This window comes from Papaver somniferum, unplaced genomic scaffold (genome assembly GCF_003573695.1).
Source record: "Papaver somniferum cultivar HN1 unplaced genomic scaffold, ASM357369v1 unplaced-scaffold_79, whole genome shotgun sequence".
Lineage (NCBI taxonomy): Eukaryota > Viridiplantae > Streptophyta > Magnoliopsida > Ranunculales > Papaveraceae > Papaver > Papaver somniferum.
The window spans coordinates 1,120,180-1,139,869 of record NW_020650859.1 but is presented as its reverse complement, the minus strand read 5'-3'; positions in this window follow the sequence as shown (position 1 = coordinate 1,139,869).

Here is a 19,690-nt window from a genome sequence, read left to right as displayed (position 1 = left end):
TTTCCCACTTTGGACCTTGCATTCTTCGGGTGTATTTTCTATTAAAACCCTATACTTGAAACTGGTTGAGTCTGCGGGTGTCGAAAATTTCCCACTTTTGTTCGTTTGGAAAACGTCGATCCCTCCTAAGGTAAATATCTTCGTCTGGAGTTTGGTTCATGGGAAATTAAACACGAAGGATATGCTCTTACGCAAAGGAATGGAAGTAGATAACTTCTGTGCGCTTTGTGGTTGCAATGATGAGACACAAGATCACCTTTTTCTTAATTGCAGGGTTGCCTTCAGGGTTTGGTCACTACTATTTCCAAGTTCGTGTTGCACTTGGGTCACGCCAAGGAATATTAAGTCGCTGGCTAATTATTGGTATCACCCGAATTTCACATCCAATGGAAATTACATCTGGAGCTTAATCCCAGCAGCTATATTCTGGTGTTTATGGACTGAACGAAACAACCGCATCTTCAATGTCAATCACGTCTACAAGACAGATGATGACCTAGGTACTGAGGCTAAAACCTTAATTCTCCTATGGTCTTCTGCAGCAGGGAAAAGAGTGCATGTGAACTTCTCAAGTTTAGTGACGACGGATTGGGAAAATTTATTCTTGTAACTAGTCTTGTTTTTTTTTTTGTGTTTCGCCTAGTCTGTTACTCCTTTTCTTTTAGTCTACTTGGGTAGACTTTTGTACATTCTTCATTTCTAATTTATTTCCTCTTTTCCGATCCAAAAAAAAAACTAGTCTAAATTTTTTTTTACATATTGAAATATACAAATAACCTTTCTGATTTACAATTTAGTCCAAATATTTACAGTTTATTCCAAGGTTACTCATGATGATGTCAACAGTTTTAAATAATGTAAAAATAGTTAAATACCAATTTATCTTTTGAACCGCTCATCCAAAATTCACAAATTTTATATATTTGGATAGCTCTTTTCATAATCTACAAAAAGAGTACCATATCACTAGATAATTTTCATGTTTATAAAAATGTTAATTTACACTAATGTGTACAACTACGTTTGACAGGCAATATAAACAATGAGTACCAAACTTTTGTTAAGGAAAAGAACACAGTAAAAAAATGGATGTTTTGCTTCTAGATTGAGCCTAGATAGAATGTTTTCCTACTTATATATTTACCCGACCACTACCTTGGATGGACATAAGTGTCGAAGGACGATTGGTGAAACAGTTTTTCTTATCCAAGACAAATGAAATCTGAAAAGGTTTCTTACTGAAGTAACAAAAACGTTGTCACCCGTTGGTGATGAACATGGGTGGTTACATTTCGGACGATTGGTCTTATTTTCATGGACAAAACGTTGTTATCTGTTGATGATTAACATAGGCGATAAGATTCGGAACGATTGGTGAAATGGCAATTCTTATCCAAGAGAAAAATGAAATTTGAAAAGGTGTTAATATCTTGCTTCATGACCAAAACATTGTTACTTGTTGGTGAAATGGTGTGTCCGTATATTTTTAACCTGTATCTTTTCATGTTCATCACAACTTAAAATGTGTCTCTTTGTACACAAAATGAAACTCTTCATTTTTGTAAGCGACAAGGAGTTACTTGTTGGCATCATCATCATCATATTAGACTCGGAGGACTTGATTGTAAGAATATTTATACACATATAAATATACTCTTGAACCATGCAATAACTTGCTTAATTATGAATTATGCTAAATATGTAATGTGAGAATATTTATACATATATAAATATATTCTTGATGCTAAATATTAATGTAAGAATATTTTGGGATCCTTTCAAATTCCCTCTTCCTTGATGGACAAATGAGATTGAATGTTAATTTTAATCCTATGAACATTGGTCCTCCTTCTACCTATAAAAGGAACTCTATTACCATCAGAATAGAGTTTTATGAATTATTATTATTTCATTCCACAAAAGGGTCAAGAAGGAGAAACCAAAAATTCTACAAACTATTCTGTGCTAGGGGTGTTCTTGGAGGACATATTGGATTCAATCAATGGCATCCTCAGGTACTCTTAATTTTTAACACAACTATGCTTATGATGTGATTATCATGTTTGTTCAAGATCTAACCATTATATATAGTTATGTATATATATAAAATATAATACTTATATTTTGGCATCGAGAGCCTGGTTTAGAACTCCATGATTTTCCATTATGCTGTGTGTATAATTGTGTTGATATGAATATATCATCATGTTTATTTTGGTTAACATGAAAATAACATATATGTTGTTTTAATCGTTTATGAATACCATGGTTTTACTGATTTGGTACAATATCAAAGTTGTATGTATGCTTGTTGATTGTCTTCTCCCTTACTGTATTAGAAATCCATTGATACAGCTAAGTTTTATTAAAATGAATAAAAGGCATCCATGTTGTTTGATCTGTTTGAAATATATAACATGATTTTGTGTGGATTTTTTGCTTAACATGATATGATGTGATTAATTCATGATCAAAAGTCTCTTTTGTATGATTAATGGGTAAAGTACTCGAAACATTTTTATGATACTTGTAACGTATGCGGCTAGGGTTTTTAATGATACGTTAATTAGTTTCATTTTTTTTATTTTTTTTTCCATTTTTTCCGATCTAAAATTATGTATGGGCTCACTGTAAAGTGTTGTTATTTTTTGTTGGGCTTGGCCCGATAGGATGATGTACGCATGTTTTCGAAGGTCGGACATTAGATGTTCGTCTGACATGAAGAGGAAACTTGAAGTGTCTGTTTGACTTCCCTCTGTTTGACTTTGAAGTGTCTGTTTGACTTCCCTCTGTTTGACTTTGAAGTGTCTGTTTGACTTTCTTTGTTGACTTTGAAGTGTCTGTTTGATTTTGGTTTTAAATGTGATCTGATATGAGCATGTAATTCATGAATTTGAATGTTGTTGTGTGACAATAAATATAACATGCGTAAGTTATTGAAATGTTTGAATTGTTTTCTCTTTAACTATCACCACAGTGATACTAAAGTATTATGCTATATTAACATGTCATTGTAAGTCAACATCGTTTTGTGCAATCACATAAGAATAAATATCACTCACAGGAGATGTTTGTTCAAGTGTTTGTATATATAAACATAAAGAAATTAGCTATTTAGTCATACATATTAGAATGAAAAGTTACCCACAGGTAACTCTAATTCACATGTTTGAATAAATATTATGATTATGTATGTAACCATGAAAGGCATAATGTCCACAGATGTTTGTCTTTGCTTGCTTATATATGTGCGAATGTTTTATGACTTTATGACATGATTGTTGTTTTATTTAAGATTCTACCCACGGGAGTTTCTTAATTTGTATATGTGTGAATTTGACTTTGTGTATCTTTGTCATGTTTTACAGCTTCTAGTTCTAAGTCTTTGCATTTGTATACTTCTTCTATCCCATTCTTCAATGGCACCAACTTCTCAGAATGGAAAGAGAATGTTGAGTTCACTTTGGGTGTGCAGGATATTGACCTTGCTCTCCTAATTGAAAAGTCAATTATGAATGATAAGAGTACCCCTGAAGATAAGGATCTCTTGAAAAAGTGGGAGAGAAGTGACAGGCTGAGCATACAGCTGATGCGAATGCACATTGATGCAAACATTAAAGGATCGCTTCCCGAACCTAAAAATGCTAAGGACTTTATGGAAATCGTAAAGGAACGCTTTAAGACAGCGGACAAGTCTCTAGCTGGGAAGTTGATGGCTGATCTGACAACCATGAAGTATACCGGTGTCAGGTCAATGCACCAGCACGTGATAGAAATGCGTAACATTGCTTCTAAGCTTACTGAGATGAAATTAACTGTGGATTCATTCTCAACTCGCTCCCACCCCAATATGCTGCTTTTCAAGTGCATTACAACACTATTAAGGAAAAGTGGACTGCAAATGAATTGGCAAACATGTTGGTTCAAGAGGAAGATAGGCTAAACCAGCAAGGTCTTAATCAAGCGCATTTTGTCAACCGAGGAGTGAACAATAAGCGTAAGCCTGCAAAGGGCAATAAGGGAGCACCACAGAGTAATTCTGGTCAACCTGAAAAGAAGAAGGCAAAACAAGATGACAATAAGTGTCGTTTCTGTAAGAAACCTGGTCATTTTCAGAAAGATTGCACTAAGTGTCAAAAATGGTTCGAAAAGAAAGGTAATCCTTTGGGATTCATAAGTTATTTTGAAACAAATTTGACTATTAAAGAATCTTCTTTATCATGGTGGTTTGATTCTGGTGCTAATGTTCATGTTTCTAATTCGATGCAGGGATACCTTTCAACCCAAATCACAAACCAGAATGAAAACTTTCTTTTTATGGGCAATGGCAATAAAGCCCCTGTTAATGCTATAGGCACTTATCGTTTGATTCTAGATCATGGATACTTTCTTGATTTGGAAAACACTCTTTATGTTCCAACTATTTCTCGCAATTTAATTTCAGTTTCTCAACTAGATAGACAAGGTTTTCAATTTCAAATTGCCAATGGATGTTTTAGTTTGTTTAAAGATTTTAAAGTTATTGGTTCTGGTTATCTTTCTGATGGTCTTTATAAGTTAAATTTATCTTCATCATCAATACCTAGAACCTATTTAACCATGCATCATAATGACAGAACTGAACATGTTGAGGGTAATTCCTCATTCTTATGGCATAAGAAGTTGGGACATATATCTCGTGAAAAGCTTCATTGATTGGTAAAATATGGGATTTTACAGAACCTTGATTTTACCAATTATAAAAGTTGTGTGGATTGTATTAAAGGAAAGATGACAAAACACACAAAGAAATGTGCCACAAGAAGTTCAGAACTCCTTGAAGTAATACATAGAGATATTTATGGACCCTTCGACGTTCCAACTTTTGGAGGAGAAAAATATTTTATTACCTTTATTGATAATTTTTCACGTTACTGTTATCTTTACTTATTGCATGATAAATCTCAAGCTGTGAATGCTGTAGAGCAATTCATTACCGAAGTTGAGAGGAAATTAGAAAAGAAGGTGAAAATCATTAGGTCTGATAGGGGTGGAGAATATTATGGAAGGTATGACGAAACAGGACAACATCCTGGACCTTTCGCTTTACTTCTTAAAAAGCTTGGAATTGTTGCTCAATACACAACGCCAGGTTCACCTTGGCAGAATGGTGTAGAAGAAAGGCGAAATCGTATTATAATGGAAATGGTTAGAAGCATGATTAGTCATGCGAGTTTACCCTTAAGTTTGTGGATGTATGCTCTTCGTTATGCTGTGTATATTTTAAATAGAGTTCCAAGCAAAGCAGTTCCAAAGACTCCTTTTGAAATATGGAAGGGCTGGAAACCTAGTTTAAAACACCTGCAAGTTTGGGGTTGTTCAGCAGAAGCGAAAGTGTATAATCCCAAAGAAAAGAAATTGGATATGAAAACTGTTAGCTGTCACTTTATTGGTTTACCTGAAAAATCCAAGGGGTATATTATTTATTGTCTTAACCATAGTATGATAACTATTGAAACTGGAAATGCAAAATTCATTAAGGATGGCGAAGTTAGTGTGAGTACACCGGTGCAAGAAAAATCTGTTCAAGAAATCAGAGTAATAATCCCTTTACCTCGGGTTTCTACAGATATTGTGACTCCTCCGGTTGTTGAACCGATTAATGAGGGAGAAACACAAATAACGGTACCGGAGCTTCATGATGAAACTATTGCCAATGAAGATATTGTAGAACAATCAGAAGAACCAGCCTTAAGAAGATATCATCTATATAGTTGGTATGCTAGGAAGATACCTTGTGAATCCTGGAATGGAACACTGGAAAGCTGCAAAGAAAGTTTTAAGGTACCTACAAGGAACGAAGGATCATCGTCTCATATTTACGAAGTCAGATCAGTTTGAGTTGGTTGGCTATTCAGATTCCGATTTCATGGGATGTAATGATACTCGAAAGAGCACTTTTGGATATCTTTTTCTATTAGCTGGAGGAGCAATATCATGGAAAAGTGCAAAAGAGTCTATTCTCACTGGATCAACAATGGAAGCTGAATTTTTAGCATGTTATGAGGCTACAAATCACTGTTCATGGCTGCGGAATTTCATCTCAATGTTTGGAGACCTAAATTTTGCCTCCGCACTTGTGAAACTTTACTGTGATAATGCCGCAGCAGTATTTTTTTCAAAGCACGCTAGATATACTAAGGGTTCAAGACACATGGATCTAAAGTACCTATACGTGAAGCAAGCTGTTCAGATAAAAAAGTTGTTCATTGAACACATAGGCACAAAACTTATGATTGCAGATGCATTTACGAAGGCGTTACCTCCCAAGACTTTTCTGGAACATGTTGGAAACATGGGTCTTGATGGAGTAACAAATAATTAGTTTCACTTAGACTTTTGCTTATGTTTGAACACTTATTGAGATCTTATTATTGTTATTATTCTGAACTTATTTCTGTATCCATTTTAGTATACTTTTATGTTATTTGATGAATGTTACAGAAATTGTTTTCTTTTGAAGACATTACTGGACCATTATGATATCCCTATTTAAGGCTTGATTAAGTAATTTTCTTGTGTTGTGGTACATGGAAGGGAACATATTGATAACAAGACAACGTGCCACCGCCATGACTCGCATAAGTAATTTACTTGGTTGAGGTATTACGTTTAGCCATTATATTTGTTTAGCAATTATGCGCGCTTATGTTTTTCTACGATTAACCGTTAAATAGATTATCACATGGACCAGTGGGAGAAAGTAAGAATATTTATACACATATAAATATACTCTTGGTCCATGCAATAACTTGGTTAATTATGAATTATGCTAAATATGTAATGTGAGAATATTTATGCATATATAAATATATTCTTGATGCTAAATATTAATGTAAGAATATTTTGGGATCCTTTCAAATTCCCTCTTCCTTGATGGACAGATGAGATTGAATGTTAATTTTAATCCTATGAACCTTGGTCCTCCTTCTACCTATAAAAGGAACTCTATTACCATCAGAATAGAGTTTTATGAATTATTGTTATTTCATTACACAAAAGGGTCAAGAAGGAGAAACCAAAAGTTCTACAAACTATTCTGTGCTAGGGGTGTTCTTGGAGGACATATTGGATTCAATCAATGGCATCCTCAGGTACTCTTAATTTTTAACACAACTATGCTTATGATGTGATTATCATGTTTGTTCAAGATCTAACCATTATATATAGTTATGTATATATATAAAATATAATACTTATATTGATCTCCGAAATTGTAAAAAGTGACGATAGTTGCGATTTAATTTTTAGACGTTTATTAACAAAAGGGAGACTTCATTCCTCTTTTCATCCAATAAGTGTGTGATATCCATAGCCTATTAAGATTAGGCAACTGTTCGTTGCTGCTTATTAGGGTGAAAGTGTGTGATGACATGGAGATGACATGTACAATAATGCTGACATGGCTTCACTATGTATGAGAATGATTATGGTTGCGCCATGCGGTATTTTTGGTAAATCATCAATCGTACATTATTAAATAAACCTCCAAATTGACATTAAATAACCCTACGTAATTAATTTGAACTACGAACTCATCAGAAAACTCGGTACCTTGGTTTGTGATGCAGAGATGGTATGCAACAAAGGAAAAGTATACCTTGGTTTGTAATGCAGAGATGACGTGCAACTAAGGCAAAGTATAGAAGTATATGTTGCATCCATCGGTGTAAAAGAAAATATCGAATTGTAGTCTCTAATGTTGTTCCATAATCTTTTTTTGACCTTGGTCTGCTATCACAGTCCACATTTTCCTTCAAAAATGGAGGTTTTATAACTTAGACTTTTCTTCTTGACAACATATCAAACATATGGGCTTTGAGGTTTTCTTGCTTTTATCATTTCTTTCTTCATACTGTAACATGAATCCACAATACGAACTTATTTTGTTTTGCCAATTAAAGCAGCCACCTGTGATATAGTTGGTGAGTTATACTTGACATGAATCTTTATGTCAAGGAACCTTAATATGACTTGTCCCCTTTCAGATTCTCCATGACTATCTCCTGCCATTCTGAACCCCTGTGCAAATGGATAAGTTCCCCTACCAATTGTAGACCTTAACTTTCATTTTCAGTGTCATGTTTGAGATTTTATGATGATTACCTACATAAGGTTCTTTCCTTCAATCTGTTTCCTGCGCAAATAAGGTCCATTTCAATCATTAGTTTTGTTTAATCAAATGTTTCGCCCATCTATGTGAAAGCAAATATCAAACTGTATTTTGTATGCCCTTGTAATCCAACAATTCCTTCAAAAATTCTGGAGGTTCTTTCACCCGAGAAAAATTCAACCTTTCCATCTTGATAGCATATCGGGAATTTGCTGTAGGAATGTTGTAGGTAAAATTGACAACATTTAGTCTCTTACAACCTAATGGTAAAATTGACAACCTTTCCATCTTGTGGCATTTGCTGCAGCATCATCTCAAAGTTAGTCGATTCTTGTAAATCCATATCCATGGTTGAAATAGCATGACTATTCATGCACAGGCAATCCTAAAAGTTTCACAGGGTATAATGCTTTTAGTGTATTAAAATGACTTGAATAAGACTTAATGGTACTAACCTAGTTCTTGACGATATTATAAGTTAAGTGTATCCCATCACTGCGCATGGAGACCTAAATAATTTAGTTGTGTAAAGATTAATTAGGAAGGATTGTTGTAAACTAAAAAGTTCATTACCGTTCTATGAATTAAGTTTTGTGAAGATGATCTCCTGGCGCATGCTTGCCTCCTTCCTTTGTGATATTTCTTATCTTGATTTTCCTACTTCCATACATATTGGTTGATGAAATAAATTAATAGCGATATTAACGGCATTAGAAATATTATCATGTAAGTTGGTGTAGGATTTATACTTACCTGTCATTTTGGAATCAAATTTCATTTCTCGAATTGTACTCCAATAGAATGGGCTCACAGTATAAGGTTGATGATTGGTCGACGGATTTCCCTTTCGTTTGAGCGTAAACTCATTACTCATATATGTACTGCAATTCAATGAATAGTTGGATGATTATGCATTAAATGTGACACCATGATTTTCAATTGTTGTAACTAACAATAAGGTTCAGTACCATACTTGAAGTAAAGTGTTGAGAAGATGATCTTCTAGCATGTAATACTTTTTGTCTCTTTAATCTTCTTTGGCTTGATTCTCCTTTTGTCATACACATTGGAATATATACTAATACCGTTAGAAATGTTATCTTGTAAGCTATTGCAAGATTATTTGTTCACCTGTGTTTTGGAATTTAATCTTCTGATCCCAATTACAGTTACTCGAGCATTATGTGGGAATCTATTTATGAAGTCATTAATAACATTTTTACTGTAATAATATCTCTATCAAAGTCATTGACAACATTTCTAAAATTTTCTTATGGAACAATTATTTGTCTTTTGAGCTACGAAATTGGGAAGTAATGAAAAGCTAAATATCTTTATCCAAGTTATTAATTAAAAAACTCTTTTGAAGGTGATGGAAGACAATCAAATCAAAGCCGAGGTTCTTCAGGTATTCCTTAAAAATTTGGTAATGCTAAATTAGTTTTTTCAAAAGACAAAGGCACAGAAGATCCTACTAGTTGGTTGTGTAGGGAAGAGCAATTTTTTTGTCTGCACGAGATTCCTGAAAGTGAACGACTTTCTTATGCTTCTTATCATCTTGATGATGTTGCACAAATTTGGTATCAATTATTGAAGCAAGAAATGGTGTACATCACTTGGGAAGAATTTAAATCATCTTTTCAAACTCGTTATGGAGCAAATATCTTTCTTGATTTTTTTGGAGAACTCAGTAAACTAAAGCAAACCGGAAGTGTTGAAGATTATAGAAATGATTTTGAAAATTTATTGGCAAAGTCTGGTTCAGTGTCACCAATGAGACAGGTAAGTTTATTTGTTAGTGGTTTGCGAGAATCAATCTGCACTGATGTACAAGCCAATAAGCCAACAACGTTGTCAGCGGCAATTTGGTTATCACGTTTATTTGAGGCTCGTGATAAGTCTCAACAGGAAGCTATCACTTCTACGACAAATCAAGGGAAGAATCTAGTAAAACAGTTAACGACGCAAGAGTTACAAGAACGGAGGAAACAAGGCCTTTGCTTCACATGTGATGAGATGTTCAAGCCGGGTCACCGATGCAAGAAACTATTTATGATAAGTCCAATAATGGAAGATATAGAGAGATATCACCAGGAGACTGATAGCCAAAGCCTTGAGGACAAGGCTTGATTTAAAGAGGGAAGAAGTTGTAACAATCCACTTTCTGTTTACTTAAGTATTTGATTTCCTACTATTAAGTCTTTCCCAGTTCCTTGTTTGTAGGCTTTTGCTAGAGTTCAGGATCAATAGAAGTTAGGGTGAACTTGTGCAGTTATGTTATTAGTGGTCAGTTATTATCTAGAAACGGTTCATGTAATCTCTATATACATTATATGTGTTATCAATGGAAGTTATCGTTTTGGTGTTTTATCTAAAGAGTCACACTTGTATCGTTTGAGGGTTAGGCTCCTCTGTTAGTCTTTGCTTTGAGGGAGGGTTCCTCTGTAAACCTATATTTTGTGTTTCTCAACCATCATATCCTTCTACACTAAATCCTGCTGTGATCGTACTACCATACTAGTTAAGTTTGCTCCACATATGTGTGATCTCTCAATTTTAATTACGAGTGGTGCCATGATTTTGTCTACTTTTGATTTCACCTATCACAATTAGTTGATTTTCCGCATGTTTTTTCTTCTTCCATTCAAGTTTTGGTATTTCTCCTGGACATGATATTTTTGCTTTTTATTCTTAGAGTGTACTGCACCTCTCTTCATGTTATAGCGATACAAATTCCTTTTAAGATGTATCATGTTGGCCACATTTTTTACAAGGTATTCCTTCTCTAGCTTTTCTCCAAAGATCCTTAGCTGAAGTCTCGTGCTGATAATTAACTCTTACTGCAGTTGCTAAACACCCTCGTATCGAAGCAAGACATAATTTATTCATCTTGTTCCACTGCTCGTCAGACATCTCCACTGGATGACCTTTTAGAGCTTCTTCTAGGTCAAGATGAACAAGAGCATCCATTACGTTTGTTCTCCATAAACCAAAGTTATTGGTTCTTGTAAACTTTTCTACTTTGAGTTGTGATCTATGTGAATGAAGTATTTATTCTTTTGTTTCTTTATCTTTACTTGTGGACTCCGAATGTTCTCCTAAAAGATCTTTGGAATCAACTGGTTTATCTCCGTCAACCATTGTTCTTAAACAACCAAATATAGATAAAAAAAACAGAACCTTTGAGATTAGTATTACCTCAAGTAATCTTCAGAAAAATACCTTCACTTCAATTTCAATATGAGTAACCCGTATCCAAGAGTGTCTCCTTGCTCTGATACCAATTTTTGCGCCAAAGCCCTCCGAAGCGTTAGGTTTGCACTACTACGAGGTATCTCAATATCGCCAAGAACACAATCACATACACAAGAAGAACAAGTAATTTAACGAGGTTTAATCCTCGGGAAGGAATAAGCAATTTTATATATCACCGTATAGGTTGGAATATACAAAGCCTTTAGACGAGAACAAGAGAACTCTTACTTAGTTCTGGTGTGTTTTCTCTAGTTTTCTCTATGGGTATTTATACACATCAATAGGAGTGGACAAATTCCTTAACAAGGAATACTTTCCTACAAGTATAGGGTTTCCTAATCTTAGTTCTAAGAACAAACCTCTTAAGCTTTCATACTTAGGACACACGTACTTGGTTTCCTTAACCAACTAGATTTCCTAATCTAGTGCTTGACCATCCTACCAACATCCCATAGTTTTAAATGCATGATAAAAGAGGATACCCACTGAGCTTCCTGTATCCGCGAGAATCCTGCCTATTTCCCAGATCTTTCTTTCTTTAGGTATGTCAATATCCCAGTGAGAATGTCTTCCGATGGACAAGGTTACCACTAGTGGGTCAGTATGTGATGCTCCTCCGTCGGGTACGTTTTCGGCTGAAAACGAAATTGCTCGCTTCTGCCAATCTTTCAATGGCGCAACCTTTGCAACGCTGAATATCCCGTTTCCGTTGAAATCTCTTTTGTGTACTCTCCTTAACACATTATCATGAAAATCTTCGATATTTTCCACTGAATGTATAATGGAATTTATTAAGGAAAGTGATATATTAGGAAATGTCGTAATACTTTCCAAGACCGTAGTGGTCAGTCTATGGAAAGTATTGTCCATGTAAGTCACTAATTTGAGACCGATAAGGTAAGTGATATATTAAGAAAATGTGGTAATATATTAGGAAAGGATTGTCCATGTAAGTCATGAATTTGAGACTTATAAGGAAAGTCTCAAATCCGTGTCTTAGGAAAGTTTTAAGTCTCAAGTTATCGGTCATGTATAAATATCTATGGAATACTATGAATAAAAATAAGAAAAGAATTTACCAAAGTTTTAACATGGCATCACGAGCCAGTTGAAAACCGAAAAAATAAAAAAATCATTGAGAATGGGTGGTGATGGAGAATCAAGCAAAGACAAGAATATATATTATGATACGCAAAAGAAGAATCCAGTATATCACCTAGGATCAAGTGATGGTCCAGGTATAATTATCACACCGGTTGTTCTAAAAGGACATAACTATGATGAATGGGCTAGAGCCATAAGAAGATCATTAATAGCTAAGAGGAAGTTTGGTTTCATTGATGGAACAATCCAAGAACCTAAAGAAAGTGAACAGTTGGAAGAATGGGTGGCAATTCAGTCAATGCTTGTCTCTTGGATCAGCAACACATTGGAGTCATCACTCAGATCGAGTTTGGGAGACTATGATGATGCCAACTTATTATGGAACCACTTGAAGAGACGGTTTTGTGTTGTAAGTGGAACACGGACATGCCAGCTAAAGACATCTTTAAGTGAGTGTAAACAAAAGCAAACAGAAAGTGTGGCTGCTTATTTTGGTTGATTGAATAAGATATGGGATGAGATGATCACATATATGAAGGTACCAACGTGTAAGTGTGGCAAGTGCGAGTGTGATATTGCAACACAGGTTAGTACTTTGAGAGAAGAAGATTTACTACATTATTTCTTAATTGGACTAGATGCTGTCTATGGTTCCTTGCGTGAACAATTGTTGGCAAGAGATCCACTGCCTTCAATAGATGTAGCATATCAAACAATGATAAACTCGGAGCGTCTCAGAAGAGGAGATGTAGCTGCCACACCGGAAGTTCATGACAATGTGATGGCGTTCAAGGTACAATCTGATCAACGTACTTTCAATAACACTTATGATCCTAATAAATATTGCAAGCACTGTAGCAGACAAGGACACTCGTATGAAGGTTGTTTTCAGCTTATTGGATACCCTGAATGGTGGGGAGATAAACCTAGAAGTGGAAGAGGATATGGTCGAGGTGGAAGAACCGGTGGTAGAGGTCGTGGTGGATTTGCGAATGGCAGAGGAGGTAGAGGACAAGGAACGAGCAATCAAGTTCGAGCACATAATCTAAATATATCAGAGACAAAGCAGTCAAATGGTACATATTCCTCAGACGGCTCAGATTTGATGGGAGTAACCGCAACACAACTCAGACAGGTGCTTGAGTTTTTGAATGCAAAGAAAAATACGTCCCAACTTCAAGGTAAGCAAACTAAACCAAATTGGATTATTGACACGGGAGCTACAAATCATGTCACGTGTAGAAGAGATGACATGATTGATGTGAAAGATATTGTGAAGTGTACTGCTGGACTCCCAGATGGAAAATATGCACAATCTGAGAAAATAGGGACTATTATTCTGCAGGGCGGTTTGAGACTTGATAATGTGCTTTATGTGCCTCAAATAACTTGTAACCTAATTTCAGTCACACAACTTATTGATGAATTAGTATGTACGGTACAATGTACTAACAGTTTATGTCTTATACAGGACCGGTTGACGAAGAAGGTGATTGGAATGGGTGAACGACAAGGTGGACTGTATATTTTCTGTGGTGTGCCTCAAGTTGAAGTTATGGCAGTCAGTGGAGAATCATACGAGCTGTGGCATCGACGAATGGGACATCCATCAGAAAAAGTATTGCAAAGGTTGCCGGGTGTGAGTAGATTGAAGAAGCATAATGAAGTTTGTGACATTTGCCCAAGAGCGAAACAACATAGGAGTAGCTTTGCTAGTAGTCTAAGTAAATCCAGTTGTATTTTTGAGTTGATTCATATAGATTTATGGGCTCCTTATAGGGCTACATCGTCTTGTGGAGCACATATTTTTTAACAATAGTAGATGATTTTTCAAGAGGTGTGTGGATTCATTTACTTCAAAATAAAACGGCAGTTGAACGAACGTTTCTTGATTTCATTGCTCTTGTGAAACGACAATTTGATAAAGATATCAAAATTGTTAGAAGTGATAATGGTACCGAGTTTAATTCATTGCGTGGATATTTTAAGACTAATGGGATAGTTTTTGAAACATCGTGTGTAGGCACTCCGCAACAAAATGGAAGAGTGGAGAGAAAGCATCAACATAGAATGTGGCAAGGGCTTTGAGATTTCAAGCCAACTTGCCAATACGGTTTTGGGGAGAATGCGCATTGACAGCTGCGTATTTGATTAATCGTACTCCTACACCTATTCTGGAAAATAAAACGCCGTATGAAATATTGTTTGGAAAGCAACCTCCGTATAATCAGTTGAAAGTGTTTGGATGCCTGTGTTATGTGCATGATCAAAGTAATAAAGGGGATAAATTTGCAAGTAGAGGAAGGAGGTGTGTTTTTCTTGGATATCCGTTTGGTAAAAAGGCATGGCAAGTATATGACTTGGATGAAAGAAAATTTCTAGTGTCAAGAGACGTCCAGTTTTGTGAGAATAGTTTCCCATATAAGAATGAAACATCTGTGTTGCAGCAGCCAACAGTTTCGACTCGCACCGAGAGTGATCAGCCTGGTCATTCTATTGAGACCGAGGTGACTGGTGTATCAGCTGAGACTGATCAGTTGAATCCAGTTTGACTGGAGTGATGATGAAGATGTAACAGCGACAGCAGGAGAAATGTGGCAGTACCAGGCGTAACAGCGACAGCAGGAGACGCTGTAGGCATACCAGGTAACTGCGACAACAGGAGAAGGTGTAGCAGTTCAAGATGTGACTGCGACAACAGGAGAAGGTAGCAGTTCAAGATGTGACTGCGACGAAGGAGAACGTGTAGCAGTTCACGAGAGATCTGCTGAACTTATGAGTCCGGGCATTGATGTTGCAGTAGAAGGTGATATGGGTAAAGGAAAGCGTACGAAAATTCCATCAGTAGGCTTAAGGGATTTGTGACGCACACCATTAGAGAAAATAGTCCATCTCATCTTCATCCATCACAATCATCTCCTCAGGTACGCCGTATCCTTTGACATATTATGTTAGTTGTGATAAATTTTCTACACCGTATAAGAAATTTCTTGCAGCTATAACTGCGGGTTCTGCACCTCGCAACTTTAAAGAGGCAATGAAACATCCAGGATGGCGGAAAGCCATGGAAGAAGAAATACGAGCACTAGAAGAACAAGATACCTGGGCTTTGCAAGAATTGCCGGAGGGCAAGAGAGCACTAGGAAGTAAATGGATATATACAGAGAAGTATGATGAAAATGGGAATTTGGTTCGTTTGAAAGCAAGATTGGTGATCTTTCGAAATCATCAGGTGGAAGGCTTAGATTACAAAGAGACATTTGCACCTGTAGCAAAAATGACAACAGTGCGCACTTTTCTAGCTTTTGCAGCTGTTAAAAATTGGGAAGTACATCAGATGGATGTACACAATGCGTTTCTACATGGAGATTTGGAGGAAGAGGTGTATATGAAAATACCACCTGGATTTGCGAAAGGTAATCCTAATATGGTATGTAGAATGAAGAAATCGTTGTATAGTTTGAAACAGGCTCCACGTTGTTGGTTTGCAAAACTATCAACAACTTTGAAGAATTATGGTTTTCGGCAATCTTATTCAGACTATTCTCTCTTCACTATGATCAAAGGAAAGATGCAACTAAATGTTTTGGTGTATGTGGATGATTTGATTGTTGCAGGAAATAATATAGTAGAGTTAAATAAATTTAAAACATATTTGGGACAGTGTTTCAAGATGAAAGATTTGGGAAAATTAAAATATTTTCTGGGCTTGGAGATAGCTCGCAGTAAGCAAGGCATTTATGTTTGTCAACGGAAATATGCATTGGACATTATTATGGAGACGGGGTTATTAGGAGCAAAACCAGCAGAGTTTCCAATGGAAACTAATCATCGTCTAGCTTTGGCAACAGGGCCGTTACTGAGTCATGCAGAAAGGTATCGACGACTGATCGGAAGATTGATTTATCTGGCTGTGACTAGACCGGATCTAGCTTATTTTGTGCATATTTTGTCACAGTTTATGCAGCATCCAAGACAAGAACATTGGGAAGCTGCACTTCGGGTAGTTAGATATTTGAAAAAGAATCCTGGGCAAGGAATTTTGTTGCGCTCTGATAGTAGTCTAAGTTTAAAAGGCTGGTGTGATTCAGATTGGGCAAGCTGTCCTTTGACTAGACGATCGTTGACAGGATGGTTTGTGCTTCTTGGAGATTCACCAGTGTCTTGGAAGACCAAAAAGCAGTACACAGTTTCTCGGAGTTCAGCTGAAGCAGAATACAGATCTATGGCTGCAGCTACTTGTGAATTGAAGTGGTTCAAGCAATTACTAAGTGATTTGGGGGTTTGTCATACACAGGGAATAAGTCTTCTCTGTGATAGTCATCTCATCAGGGATGCGATAGTACAGAAAATTATTTCTCCCCCTTATACGCCTACGGGGTTGCAGTTGACGGATATCTTCACCAAATCATTAGGCCGAGTTCAGTTTCAAGGTCTTTTGTCCAAGATGGGCATTTGTGACCTGCATGCTCCGTCTTGAGGGGGGGTATTAAGGAAAGTGATATATTAGGAAATGTCGTAATACTTTCCAAGACCGTAGTGGTCAGTCTATGGAAAGTATTGTCCATGTAAGTCACTAATTTGAGACCGATAAGGTAAGTGATATATTAGGAAAGTGTGGTAATATATTAGGAAAGGATTGTCCATGTAAGTCATGAATTTGAGACTTATAAGGAAAGTCTCAAATCCGTGTCTTAGGAAAGTTTTAAGTCTCAAGTTATCGGTCATGTATAAATATCTATGGAATACTATGAATAAAAATAACAAAAGAATTTACCAAAGTTTTAACAGAATTGTAGTGTAAGCGTCGTATATCTCTCGCAAATTCGATGTGGTATAGTGGTGATGTTTACTGTGCATGATCTTGAATCGTCTGCTGTGGTAGGGGTGGTGGCAACGCTTGATTTTCCAAGAAATGGTTCAGTTTCCCTTGCTCAATCAGACAAAGTATGATTCTCTGGATGTTCCGGCAATCATTTGTATTGTCCCCGTGGAAGTGATGATATTTACAAAATTCGTGACTCCTTCAGGGTGGTGACTCCACTCTTATATTTGGGGGTATATGGATTTCTTGCATTAAAATAATTGCTTCCCAGATCTTTTCCACAGTGATATTGAGCCGAGGGAGGGTTACATCTTCAAACATTGGAGCTTTAAGTCTTTGTTCCCCATATTGTTGATTCTGGTAGTTCCTTCGCTGATCTTCCGAGTAATTTCCTCGCTGATCATAATTCTTCCCTCTTGGTTCTTCTTACATTCTCCCTTGATTTCCTTCTCCATATTTCGTTTATATTCTTGGTTGATCCATTCTTCATATCCCCACTCGACATTGCAACATGTTTCGACTGATTAGCGTATGAGGGTTCGACTTTTCCTAACATAGAAACATTTTCCACTGCGTTAGTTGCTCGCGGGAGAAGTCGCGAAGTTCCTTCTTTCAATGGAATCGTGCTTCCATTCATCTCTCCCAGCTTCTCCTCCAAAGAAATATATTCCTCTTGATACTCCCTCAACTCCTTCATTTGTAAAGTGTCTTTTAGTCTGAATATTTGAGTGTATAGGAGATCTGTTGCAAACATAGCATTAACAAATGCGAGAATAAAATTTCTTTCTTCTACCCTTCCAGCGGGTTCACTACAGATTTTTCTCCACCTTGTTACCAGACTTTGCAAACTTTCATTCGGTATTCGCTTCAAATTAAATAACATTTCAATCCTAGGCTTCAACAAGTTATTGCTTATGTACGTTACAACTTACAAGAAATACCCTTTGGAATTTTTTAAAAGCTGAAATGGATCCCTCTGGTAAGCCGTCGAACCATGCTAAACTTTCTGCTGCCAGACTCGCAGGGAAGTATTTTCACATAACAGCATCATCGTGTCCCCACTGTAGCAACGAAAGGGAATACTGGTTAAGGTGTTGAACCGCACTTTCAGTCCCGCTAAATATGCTTCCAAATATTGGTAATGTACACTTCGCTGGAATTCTCACATGCAGAATCTCGTAAGTAAAAGGTGATTTCCCTTCTATTGCATCTGCCAACTGCATCCTTTCTCCTCCCCGTGAGTTATTTATTAGCGATCTCATGTCTCGCAACTCATTCAACACCATTTGATCTAAGTTTCCTTTGTTGGCTTGCCTCGTTCCATCAGCATATCTCGCTTCATCATCTTGTTTCGCTTATCGCTTCAGCGTCTCTTTTTGCCTTTTTTTTCCGTCTCTCTCCTTTCTGCCTCTCTTCTGCTTTCTTTTATTACTCTCCATAATATCTTTCCTCGCTATATTCTCTATTCTCTGTGTCGTCTTCTTCTTCGCTCTCTTTTACCTTCATCATCATCCCTCGGGCGTGAACCTCTTCTTCTTGACGAGCTTCTACTTGTCCTCGACTCAGAATTTCCAGTTCTTGTTTGTGTGTCTGTATTAGATCTTTCTCCATTGAGATCTAACGTGAGATATTGTGCCTCTTCACTTTGATATCGATGATTTGTCCATTATATACTTAAAGGGTACGATGATGTGGACCAATCAAATTGACCGTTCTGGCGAGGACCGGAATGTCCTAATTATAAAGAAGGATATTGATCAGTAAGGTGATTTATTAAAATTCAAAAGGATAATTAAGGAACATGGAACAGAGAATGTGCCAACAACCCTGCTAGCTAAATCCAGATAACGCCTCATATTAGGATAATACTACAGAGTTAACTAAATCCACCACAACCGTAATCATGTTTCATGCCGAAAAGAAGACTGCAACTGCCCTTACATCTCTGAACACAGGACATCTAATACATTCGCAACAGGCGTAGTTACAATCTCCACCCAAGTGGGGTACTGTTATAACGTTCGCATGTTGTAAGGCGTAACTTTAATCTACGCAACTAATACTTCCGTCTGTTGGTTGGGCATGGATTTCATCTCCATATCACGCCAGGCATGAGTAGTGTGAGTGAACTGATAATGTTCTCTCAATCAATGTGGGATCTAGCTAGCAATTCTAGACGATATGGCGCCTTATTGCAGTTGGCTTCTGTGCTCTGATTATTTTCCCCTAGCAACAAGGGAAAAGGTTTAAATGGATTCTCTAATACATATTGCAAAATTACTTAAATCGTAGTAATTCCCTCCTGCATTGGATACTGAACTGGTGAGCGTTCAAAATTTTATTCTTGTTAATTG